At 40.8% G+C, this 12,687-nt stretch overlaps 1 protein-coding gene and 1 pseudogene across 4 annotated transcripts in view; both read left to right on the top strand.

The window, feature by feature from the left end:
- The window catches only part of hlcs (holocarboxylase synthetase (biotin-(proprionyl-CoA-carboxylase (ATP-hydrolysing)) ligase)), a 68,954-nt gene that overhangs the window by 8,733 nt on the left and 47,534 nt on the right, over positions 1 to 12,687 (top strand). The gene's annotated exons all lie outside the window — the stretch shown is intronic.
- Positions 1,091 to 2,988, top strand: LOC147193439 (uncharacterized; annotated as a pseudogene).

Raw genomic sequence — 12,687 nt, 5'->3', positions numbered from 1 at the left:
AAACACAAGGAGAAACGTGGACCAAAACAGAGCAGAAAGGGCAAAAAATCCTCAAGGATCAACTGCAGATAAAGGAGACAATCGAGGTGGAAAGAGCTCACCGAATGGGAAAGCATGAATCGGGAAGACCAGTGGTGGTGAAATTTGAAAAATATAAGGACAAATCAATGATTCTACAGAGAGCAAAATATTTAAAAGGCACCAAAATTTTCATGAATGAAGACTATACGGATGTCGTGCGTCAAAAAAGAAAAGAACTGCTCCCAAAACTAAAAGCAGCTTGTGAAAGAGGGGAAATTGCCTACTTGAGGCACGACAAACTAATTGTCCACCCCCACACCAGTACTCCAAGACAACAGCCTCGAGTTCAACACGCATACTGAGAACTGGTCACCACCAGACAAAAAACTTTGACTCTACTGATATAGGAAATACACAACAAAAACAGACTTCAAAACATTTGATTATGCTGACCACAAGTCATTCGACCCTGAGAACAACTTGGACCCGGACAATAATTTCTTCAATCATAATCACACCATCATAAACTCCAAGTATTACACAGACGAAGAATTCAACACAAATGTAGTACTGAAAAATACACTTTCAGTGATTCACTTAAACAGTAGAAGTCTGAATAAAAACTTCACAAAAATCCAAGAATACTTGACTAAATTCAATAAATATAAAATAATTGCCATATCAGAAACTTGGCTTGACGATGAAAAAACAAGTGAAATGAAAATTGAAGGATATGAAATGTTTTCAATTAATAGGGAAAACAAAAAAGGAGGGGGGTCGCAATATATGTAGACAAAGCTCTACGATGAAGTAAAATTGAGAGCCTCACAAACACAACAAAGAATCTAATGGAAGGCCTAACTATTGGAACACATACTAAAAATGCATCAAATGCCATCATAAGCTGCATTTATAGGACATCAGGATCTTGTCTAGACACATTTAGTAAAAAACTGAGATATGCTAAGTGAGTCCCATGATAAGAAAGCACGAATAATATGTGGCGACTTTAACATCGACTTATCAAACCCAAATGGACAGAAAAAAAACAACAGACGTCATAAATACTATGTATAGCAACAGTCTTTTCCCAGTAATCCTGAAACCCAGTAGAATAACAGTCGATACGGCCACATTAATAGACAATTTATAAATAAGATTGACCATAAAATGGAAAGTGGACTTCTTATAACTGATATAAGTGACCATCTACCAGTCTTTCATAATTATTTTGATAGAAAAACTAAATTAACAACTCATATATCAGAAATAAGACTCAGAACCCAACATTCCATCGCAGCTTTCAAGCTAGACTTAGACAAACAAAATTAGTCCGAAGGTCTACACAAACGAAGATCCAAATACAGCATTTGACGCATTTCAGTCAACCATAACCTCTTTATATGATCAACATTTCCCAGTAATTAAGGTCTCCAGAAAATACAAAGACCAAAGTAAGTCACGGATAACAAAAGGCATAGAAAACGCATGTAAAAAGAAAAACAATTTATACAAATCGTTTCGAAAACTCGGAACCAAAGATGCTGAAATAAAATATAAGACCTATAAAAACAAATTAGTAAATATTATAAGAACTAGTGAGAGAGATTATTTTCATACATTATTAGAGCAGAATAAAAGCAACACTCGAGAAATATGGAAAATATTAAATTATGTAATTAGAAATAGTTCTAAAAAAGCAGATTATCCAGAGTACTTTATGAAAGATAAAAATACAATTTTTAAGAGAACTGCAGAAATAGCAAATGAATTTAATGAGTATTTTGTTAATATCGGTAGTAACCTAGCAAAACAAATTCCTGATCCAATAAATTCTTTTGAAATAGATAAATACATGGCAAAAACCTCTTCCACAATGTTTCTTACTGCTGTGAATCATAATGAAATATTAAATATTATAAAAACATTCAAAAATAAAACGTCAACTGATTGCTTTAATATTGATATGACAATAGTAAAACAGATTATAGAACTCGTAGTGTGACCTTTTACATACATATGCAACCTATCATTTAAAGCTGGTATTTTTCCATCAAAAATGAAAACAGCAAAAGTCATTCCAATTTTTAAAAGGGGAGAAAGACACTCATTTACAAATTATAGACCAATATCACTGCTACCACAATTCTCAAAAATATTAGAAAAACTATTTTCTAGCAGACTTGATAACTTCATACAAAAATATGTGTTATTAAGTGAAAATCAAGATGGCTTCAGAGAAAAACGGACTACCTCAATGGCAGTAATGGAGCTTGTGGAAGCAATAGCCACTAATATAGATAAAGAATTTACTGTTGGGATTTTTCTAGATCTAAAAAAAGCCTTTGATACAAGAGATCATAGTATATTATTGAATAAATTACAGAGATATGGTATTAGAGGCATAATATATAAATGGATTGAAAGTTATTTAGAAAACAAATATCAGTATGTGCAGTTCAACAATAAAAAAATCTAACCTACTGAAGATTACACATGGAGTTCCTCCATGGGGTCTGTGCTTGGACCAAAACTATTCATCTTATATATAAATGATATCTGTACTCAAAACAATTCAAATGTGTCCTATTCGTTGCTGATACAACTTTCTACTGTTCTGGAGAAAATATGAAACAGCTCCTGGAAACTGTAGAAAATGAATTAAACAAATTAAAAAAACTGGTTCGACAGGAATAAATTAAAACTAAATTTGAAAAAATCTAAGTTAGTTGTTTTTGGCACGAGACCAATCAAACACCAAGTTAAAATAAAGGTAAACTCAAATGAAATAGAACGAGTTAATGAAAATAAGTTTCTTGGACTAGTAATAGATACAGTACTAAACTATCCTGGAAGCCACACATAGACAACGTTAAAAGAAAAATATCCAAAACTATAGGGATTCTCCACAAAGGATGTGTTAATCATTGTACACATTATACTACTCATTATTACTTCCAGATGTGACCTACTGTGTGGAAATATGGGGAAACGCTTGCAAAACAAACACACTCCCTGTTTTAAAACTACAAAAAAAAGCAATCAGGATCATCAATCAATAGATCATCAATAGATCTAAATATACAGAACCCACGAATCCACTAGTCATCAAATCAAACACAATGAAATTCTATGACCTGGTTGACTTTAAAATCGCCCAATTAATGTACAAAGTACATTATAACCTCCTTTGCCAAAACATCCAGAAGCTTTTTGAAATTAGAGAAAGCTGTTATAATTTAAGGGGTACTAACCTATACAAAAAATCCAAAACAAGAACAAACATCAAGCAAAGGAGTGTATCAGTAATAGGTGTCAATCTGTGGAATAATTTTGAAACTGACCTGAAAATGAGTAAATCGCTTGTCGAGTTCAAAAACAAATTCAAAAGATTCGTACAAAAAAACTACGCAAAAATCTGAGTTAAGCTGATAAGTTTGATATATCGATAACATATAGTAATAGATCAGAATTATGAATGTGAGAAAATCGATATAAAAATATGCAAGAGTGAGTATGTACCGTATTTTCACGACTATAAGGCGCCATTAAAAGTCTAAAATTGTCTCCAAAATGGACAGGACGCCTTATGATGCGGAGCGTCTTGTCTATGCGCTGAGTTCCAAAACCTGACTGACAGCCGACACGCTGTTTATATAGAGAAAAGGCGGAAGTGACTGTGGACAGGCATGCGGCAAAGAAGTCGGCCAATCAGTGAAGGGTGGGCGTGTAGTGGACGCTAAAGGGACGCTACAAGCAGGTACCAACACCTGTATAGAGTGTGGCTATGTGCATTGTTGCAAAACAACTTCGGTTTTGGTTTCTAAGAACCCCCGAAAATAAATTCTACAAAGAGACACGCCTACGAAGCTCAGTTCAAACTTCAAGCCATCGGTTATGCTTTTGGCATGCGTGCCCATCTCACAGCAGCGGTGAAAAACCAAGTCAAGCAAATGAACTCTGAGCTTTCCGTCATTCCCGGAGGCTTAACTAAAGAACGCCAACCGCTGGACATCGGCATCAACCGGGCGTTCAAAGTAAAGTTGCGAACGGCATGGGAACAATGATTGATCGATGGCAAACACAACTTTACAAAGAGTGAGAGGCAGCGCCGGGCGAGTTACGCCACAATGTGCGAATGGATTGTGGCTGCTTGGACGAACGTGTCTGCTTGCACTGTTGTTCGAGTTTTTGGCAAAGCCGGCATCATTTCTGTGGAGCCACATGGCAATGAGAGTGACTGACAACGAGAGGGAACACGGCGTTTTTGATGGATTACCGGTACTTGCACAATTGTTCAATTCTGATATAGAGGATGAGGACTTTGATGGATTTCTGGGTGATGATTGATCGAAAAACGTGAGTACATTGTATGATGGCTAAATAAAATACAACGGAACTCAGTTTTCCGTTGCCTTTTTAAAAACGTGTTTTTAGCTTGTATCTGTATGTCTTGGCATGCTACCGTATGCTACAAGCTAACGTGTTTTTAGCGTGCGCGCATGCATGCCGTATGTTTAAGCTGGCGTATGTTTTACCACTTTAAAATTGCGCCCAATAATACAGTGCGTTTTGTCTATGTGTAAAATACAGAAATAGCACCCATTAATGAGACTGCGCCCAACCATACGGTGCGTCGAATGGTCGTGAAAATACGGTATATACAAACCAAGAGCTGTAAAGAGAGATTACTACAGTACACATAAGGATAAAAGCATTATCCTTTATTTTACTGAACACTGCCAAAAATATGTTGATTTTTATTTTATTTTTGTATTGAAAAAGGATCAACTCATATGTTGCTACAGAACAAGGGGTAGGACGAGGTAAGTTTTTTACTTCCTCCTACTCCTTTGAACATAGAATTGTGATGATGACTGTTTTTTTCTTTTCCTTTTTACAATGTTTGCTTGCTTTCACGTTTGTCAATTTATTGTAGTATTGTGTTTTATATGTTCAATAAAACAAACAAACAAACAAACAATAGAATGAGGCAAAATGTGAAAGGAAATGCTTCCTTTTAAGTAATTTTTTTTTTTGTGGGTCTTGTGCTTTCACATATACCCCCAAGTTTTGGTAAATCTTGATGAAACATTCAACCGGAGCGTATTCATTCAAAACTTGAAGCATGCTCAACAAAGCCATGTTATTTTTTAATCACATAATGAACTGATAAAATATTGATTATTCTGCTAGCTATCATGTCTCTGTAAAGTTTTCACAAATGTTAAAACCATTAAAATCAGCATCATTTTTATTGGCAATCGACGTGTTACAATGGCAACAGTGTTCAGTAAAATAAAAAGCTTTACTTTTCCTGATATCTACGGTTTCAAGGAAATCGGTTCAAATCTCGAGGAGTTTATTAAAATGTGACCACTATAAAAGGCCAAAAAGAAGAAGAATTTTCAAAAGTGCTGACTTCCTGTTTGGATTAGCCTATATGTCCAATTGATGTGGACATATACTGTATATAGGACCTGGGTGTTACATAAACCTGTAAAATTTCATCGATCTTGATGAGATGCAGCAGGGCTGCTTTGCTAAAATATGCAAGCCATTTTTTTCCCAATATGAGCCTTTTTTTTCAATTGCACAATAAACCACGAACATATTGATCATTTTGCCAGGCCTGATGTGTGTGAATCATCAGTTTCAATGCATGTTTTTTTGGTAAAGTGTGCATTGCTATCGCAACATCATGAAAAATCACAAACTTTGTGTTTTAACATCAAGACAGCCTAAACAGTCTTCTGAGCAAATTTGAGGTAGAACTGGTTAACCTGCTCAGAGAAAAAACATCAAAGGATAAAAGATTGGTTCAGGTTTCCGTGCGACTACTACCATACAAAATACATATCTTCAGGCCTGGACTATTATCAAATGTGAAACCTTTTCAAGTCAAGTCAAGTCAAGTCAACAGTATTTATAGAGCACTTTCAAACAGCCATCGCTGCATACAAAGTGCTGTACATGGAGCAATTTAACATGCACAATAAACAGTAAGACAAATCGGTAATAAAGGCGGTAGAAAGCACCAAACAGTAAAACCAAGAACAAATCTAAGTCATGCTGAGTCGAATGCCAAAGAATACAAGTGAGTTTTGAGGAGGGTTTTGAAGATGGGCAGCGAGGAGGCTTGCCGAATGTTTAGTGGGAGGTCATTCCAGAGAGAGGGACCAGCAACAGAAAAGGCTCGATCCCCTCTGAGCCTCAGTTTAGTTCTTGGTACTTCTAATAAAGTCTGGTCCACAGACCTGAGGCGCCGGGCAGGTGTGTAGGGGCGGATGAGCTCAGAGAGGTAAGGTGGCGCGAGATTATTCAGAGATTTGAAAACAAATAAGAGGATCTTGAAAATAACTCTAAAATGAATGGGGAGCCAGTGAAGGGATGCCAGAGTAGGAGTTATGTGCTCCCTCTTACGAGTACCAGTCAAGAGGCGAGCGGCGGCATTCTGGACCAGCTGAAGGCGCTTAATGGAGGACTGGCTGACTCCAAAGTAAAGGGCATTGCAGTAATCGAGCCGGGATGTGACAAAGGCATGAATTACCATCTCAAAGTGTTCATGTGAGAGGAGAGGTTTTATTTTGGCCAGCTGTCTAAGGTGAAAGAAGCTGGATTTAACAACGGCACCAATTTGCCGATCGAGTTTGAAATCACTGTCCAGTTTAAGGCCCAAGTTTGAGACTGTTGACTTAAGATAAGGAGACAGGGGGCCCAAGTCTACAGGATGGAATGTACAAGGGCCACTGGGACCAAACAATATCACCTCTGTCTTCTTTTCATTGAATCTCAAGAAATTTTGTGCCATCCAGGTTTTGATTTCTTCCAGACAGGATAGGAGTGGCCTTAATGAGAAGGTGTCTTTCTTGCTCAGTGGGACATAGATCTGGCAGTCATCTGCATAGCAGTGGAAGGGAATACCATGTTTCCTTAAGATGGAACCCAATGGGAGCAGATACAGCGAGAACAGCAGAGGCCCCAGAATTGAGCCCTGTGGAACACCACATGACAGGGGAGCAGTGCGTGACTCAGAGCAGCCAAGGCTGACACAGAAGGTTCTGTCAGCTAAATAGGACCTAAACCACTCAAGAGCACTGCCGCCAATGCCCACCAAGTGCTGCAAACGAGACAGCAGAATACTGTGATCCACTGTATCAAATGCTGCAGTTAAGTCCAATAAAACTAGACACACGTGGTCTCCAGAGTCATTTGCCAGGAGGATGTCATTAGAAACGCGTAACAGGGCTGACTCCGTGCTATGCATCGTCTTGAAACCTGACTGGAAGACCTCCAAGATGTTATGTTCATCCAAGAAAATTTTCAACTGCATGTGCACGACTTTTTCCAGAATTTTGGAAATGAAAGGCAGCTTGGAAATGGGCCTGAAACTTGACAGCACATCTGGATCAAGGCCAGCTTTCTTGATCAAGGGTTGGACCACAGCATGTTTAAACTGTTGGGGAACTACACCAGAAGAGAGGCTGCTGTTGATGATATCCAAGACTGATGCGCCAACACTCGGGAGAACCTCCTGAAAGAAGTGCGGGGGAAGAGAGTCGCAAGGGGAGCCAGATGGCTTTGTCTGGCGAACTACATCCTCCAAAAGCGCCAAGGACACAGTTTCAAAAGAATTTAGCACAGCTGAACATGGAACATGGACAGAGGGGTCAGATGCGGTATTTGAGACCGGACTCCTAGCTGTAGAGACCTTACCAATGAAAAACTGAAGGAATCTGTTGCACATCTTGGGTTTTCAGAAGATTGGATTTTCAGGGTCAAGTTTCAGCAGCTTTAATTTCATGGTGAATCATCAGACTTAGTGGCCACGCCTTTTGCTGGAATGTCACAATATTTGGCAGAGAGCATGATCAACATCGTGGCTTTTCTGACACATTTTCAGTAATAGGGGCTCGGTGCAGTACGTTAAAATGTAAAAAAAAAAACGACCTTTCTTGTCATCACTTGGGGCAGTAATCATAACAAAATATTGTCATATACATTTCTTTCGGTCATGACTATTTAGATTAAATTTTTGTTGAATGCTGGAGGCTTGCCCATCTTCAAAACCCTCCTCAAAACTCACTTGTATTCTTTGGCATTCGACTCAGCATGACTGAGATTTGTTCTTGGTTTTACTTTTTGGTGCTTTCTACCGCCTTTATTACCGATTTGTCTTACTGTTTATTGTGCATGTTAAATTGCTCCATGTACAGCACTTTGTGTGCAGCGATGGCTGTTTGAAAGTGCTCTATAAATACAGTTGTTGTTGTTGTTGTTGTTACCGTCGCAATGCACAGTTTGCCAATAAAACAATAATTTTGAGGGTGTAACCACGCACGAAAACTCGTGAAACTGCACACATCACGCCTGGCAAAATCATCAATGTTGTTTTTGTTCAAAATTTTTACAAAATGTCTCACTAGCTCCCCCTAGATATTTTCAACAAAGCAGGTTCGATTGTACGTTTTGCGTAGATCCATTTAAATTTGGGGGCGTTTGTAACTGCCCAAGACCTACAAAAAAAGTCTCTTGCAGCCAGACAGGAAGTCCACCATTTTGAATTTACTTTAAAATTCTGCTGTAACTTGACCCACATACATTTGATGAGAGTGCAAGCCTGAATATATCTACAAACTTAATTTTCATAGTAGTAGTAGTAGCTCCACCTACGGGTTAAAGGTATAAAAATACACATTTTATTCTTTGATGTTTTTTTCTTATGGAACATGCCTCTATTGTTGAAGCGGCCAATCTGAGTTGTGGCCGTAAGGTGGTTGGTGCCTATCGTGGCGGCAACCCCCGTACTCGCTCGTGGACACCAGCAGTGAGGGATGCCGTCAAGCTGAAGAAGGAGTCCTATCGGGCCTTTATGGCCTGTGGGACCCCAGAGGCAGCTGACGGGTATCGACTGGCCAAGCGGAATGCAGCTTCGGTGGTCGCTGAGGCAAAAACTCGGGCATGGGAAGAGTCCGATGAGGCCATGGAAGCCGACTTCCGGACGGCTTGGAGGAAATTCTGGTCCACCATCCGACGTCTCAGGAGGGGGAAGCAGTGCACCACTAACACTGTGTACAGTGGGGATGGGGCACTGCTGACTTCGACTCGGGACGTTGTGAACCGGTGGGCAGAGTACTTCGAAGACCTCCTCAACTCCACCAACACGTCTTCCTTGGAGGAAGCAGAGTCTGAGGACCCTGAGGTGGGCTCTCCTATCTCTGTGGTTGAAGTCACCGATGTGGTTAAAAAGCTCCTCGGTGGCAAGGCCCCAGGGGTGGATGAGATCCGCCCGTAGTTCCTCAAGGCTCTGGATGTTGTGGGGCTGTCCTGGTTGATACGCCTCTGCAACATCGTGTGGTCAACGGGGAGAGTGCCTCTGGATTGGCAGACCGGGGTGGTAGTCCCTCTTTTTAAAAAGGGGGACCGGAGGGTGTGTTCCAACTACAGAGGGATCACACTCCTCAGCCTCCCTGGTAAGGTCTATTCAGGGGTGCTGGAGAGGAGGGTCCGTCAGGAAGTCGAGCTTCAGATTTAGGAGGAGCAGTGTGGTTTTCGTCCCGGCCGTGGAACCAGTGGACCTGCTCTACACCCTTAGCAGGGTCCTCGAGGGTATGTGGGAATTCGCCGAACCAGTCTACTTGTGTTTTGTGGACTTGGAGAAGGCGTTTGACAGTGTCCCTCGGGGAGTTCGGGGGGTGCTTTGTGGGTATGGGGTACCGAACCCCCTGATACGGGCTGTTCGGTCACTATACCACCAATGTCAGAGTTTGGTTCGCATTGCCGGCAGTCAGCCGGAATCAATTCCAGTGAGGGTAGGACTCCGCCAAGGTTGCCCTTTGTCGCGATTCTGTTCATAATATTTATGGACAGAATTTCTAGGCGCAGCTGAGGTGTTGAGGGGGTCCGTTTTGGTGGCCTCAGTATTTCATCTCTGCTTTTTGCAGATGATGTGGTACTGTTGGCTCCTTCAAGCAGGGCTCTCCAACTCTCGCTGGAGCGTTTCGCAACGGAGCGTGAAGCGGTTGGGATGAAAATCAGCACCTCCAAATCTGAAACCATGGTCCTCAGTCGGAAAAGGGTGGAGTGCCCCCACCGGGTCGCGGAGGAGATCTTGCCCCAAGTGGAGGAGTTTGAATATCTTGGGGTCTTGTTCACGAGTGAGGGTAGGTGGAAGCGAGAGATCGACAGGCGGATCGGTGCAGCGTCTGCTGTGATGCGGACTTAGTGTCGTTCTGTCTTGGTAAAGAAGGAGCTGAGCCAAAGGGGGAAGCTCTCAATTTACCGGTCGATCTACGTTCCAACCCTCATCTATGGTCACGAGCTATGGGTCATGACCGAAAGAACGAGATCCCGGATACAAGCGGCTGAAATGAGTTTTCTCCGCAGGGTGTCCGGGCTCTCCCTTAGAGATAAGGTGAGAAGCTCGGTCATCCGGGATGGGCTCAGAGTCGAGCCGCTTCTCCGCCATATCGAGAGGAGCCAGATGAGGTGGCTTGGTCATCTGATTCGGATGCCTCCTGAACGCCTCCCTGGTGAGGTGTTCCGGGCATGTCCCACCGGGAGGAAACCCCGAGGACGACCCAGGACACGCTGGAGAGACTATGTCACTCAGCTGGCCTGGGAACGCCTCGGGATCCCCCGGGAAGAGCTAGAAGTGGCTGGGGAAAGGCAAGTCTGGGCTTCCCTGCTGAAGTTGCTGCCCCCGCGACCCGAACTTGGATGAGCGGTAGAAGATGGATGGATGGATGTTTTTTCTCTTTGTAGGTTCACCAGGTCCACCTGATATTTGCTCGGAAGAATGTTTCGGCCTTAATGATAAGAAAATGAAGTTTGTGATTTTTTGTGAAATGCTATTTTAGTGGCAACACAATTTGCCAATAAAACAACAATGATTTCCATGATCTAAAATGCACAAAAACTCATGCAACGTAACACACACATGAGCAAAATCATCAATATTTTTTTAATTTGCAATTTAAAATGGCTCACTAGCGCCCCTAGCTAATTTTAAAGCAGTCCAGTTGTAAATTTCACCTAAATCTATGAAAATTTGGTGGTATATTTAACACCTGAGACTTACAATAAAATCTATACTTGCCAGGTCGTAAACAGGAAGTCGGCCATTTTGAATTTTGTTTGAAATTCAGCAGGAATTTTAGATTTTTTTTTTAGTTGAGGTCGTATTTTGAAGAACTACTTTTTTCTTGAAACTATGGATGTTACATCTTAAGATCAAGATGAAAAGGAAAAGCAAAGTCTTTTTATTTCACCAAACACTGTTGCTGTGGCGACACGTTTGCTAAGAAAAATTACTTTAATTTGGATGGTCGATACATTCATCAAAGCAACACAATCGCAAAATAATCAATATTTTATTCGTTTATTTTGAGCGTTTTACAAACTGACTCACTAGCACCACCTTGAAAGTGATAACAAACCAGCTGTAACAACTGTTTTATAATTATTTGTGATAATGAAACTCTAGTCTGGACAAACAGGTTGCTCTTTGGACCATCAAAAGTGATAATAGGTTCGATTCACGGGAGCCAATTATGTCAACAGGGAGTGGCAGAGGCAAAGAAAACAAGACAACACTCATAAAAAACTGTGGAAATTTTATATTTAACATAAATACATGACAACATAATTAAAAATAAATACAACTTAAGCTCAGTTTCCCAGTTGTACTTTCTTCAAAGCAAAATAATTTATCATCTTTCTCAACACCGGTGTGAGATTTTTTTTTTCTCAATTGTAAATCTAACTCATGAATTGAATTTATCCTACCATATCGTCCTGACATCATACATTACTCGTGTTCGGTTTTTGGTTAGCTCGCTACCACCATTGTACTCCTTTTCCCACACTTCGGAATTCAGGGCACTGTAGTGGAAATTACTCCACAGACAGCACGTTAATTCCAGTGCTGTCCTCGATCACAACCTCCGCAAAAGCCTAAGGCCTAGATGGGCCGAGAGTACATCAACTTCGACAATAAAATAACTACTGTCAGTAATACATACTGTGGGACATTATTCACATCCATGTACACTCACCAGAAGAATGTTGAACGAGGCGCCAATAATGTTAACACGGTCAGCGTAATCCTGATGTAAGTGAGGCTAACAGCGACATTAGCCAAGAACAATGCTTGATTGACGTCAAAAGAAAGAAACTAAACAAGTAGTTTTAAACTCAACACGCTAACCTTCAAGCCTCTGAGCACACTCCCTTCGTAGAACGACTATCTCACCTCTTTAACACAGCCCCACAAATACGTCTGCTCCCGTTCATGTCCCGTCAGAAAAGAGTGAAATGGATCACACGGCAAGCCCTTGACGCCACAAAGGTGAAAATGGCACCTCTCATTTCCTGACACCCCACGAGTATTTTGTGTCCTGATTCGCTAAGGCCACAGGCAATACTTAGTTCCATTTTTTTCCTTCTTTGTTTTTTTCTTTCTATTAAATGACCATTTTAATAATGTCACACTTTTGGTCAACATTGATGAATTTTCCAACTTCTGAATGAAACATATGGTCCTCCAAATAGTCACATCCACTCACCTATTATCGCATGCCATAACCCGGTTTACACAGCCCCAGTTGTCTGTTTCAACAAGATCTATGGACATTTGAAGACGTGTCACAGCCCAGCACCTTCAAA

This window comes from Hippocampus guttulatus, chromosome 15, assembly GCF_054856545.1.
Source record: "Hippocampus guttulatus isolate MCC_2025c chromosome 15, RoL_Hgut_1.0, whole genome shotgun sequence".
NCBI lineage: Eukaryota > Metazoa > Chordata > Actinopteri > Syngnathiformes > Syngnathidae > Hippocampus > Hippocampus guttulatus.
This window is presented reverse-complemented; position numbering and strand designations above follow the sequence as displayed.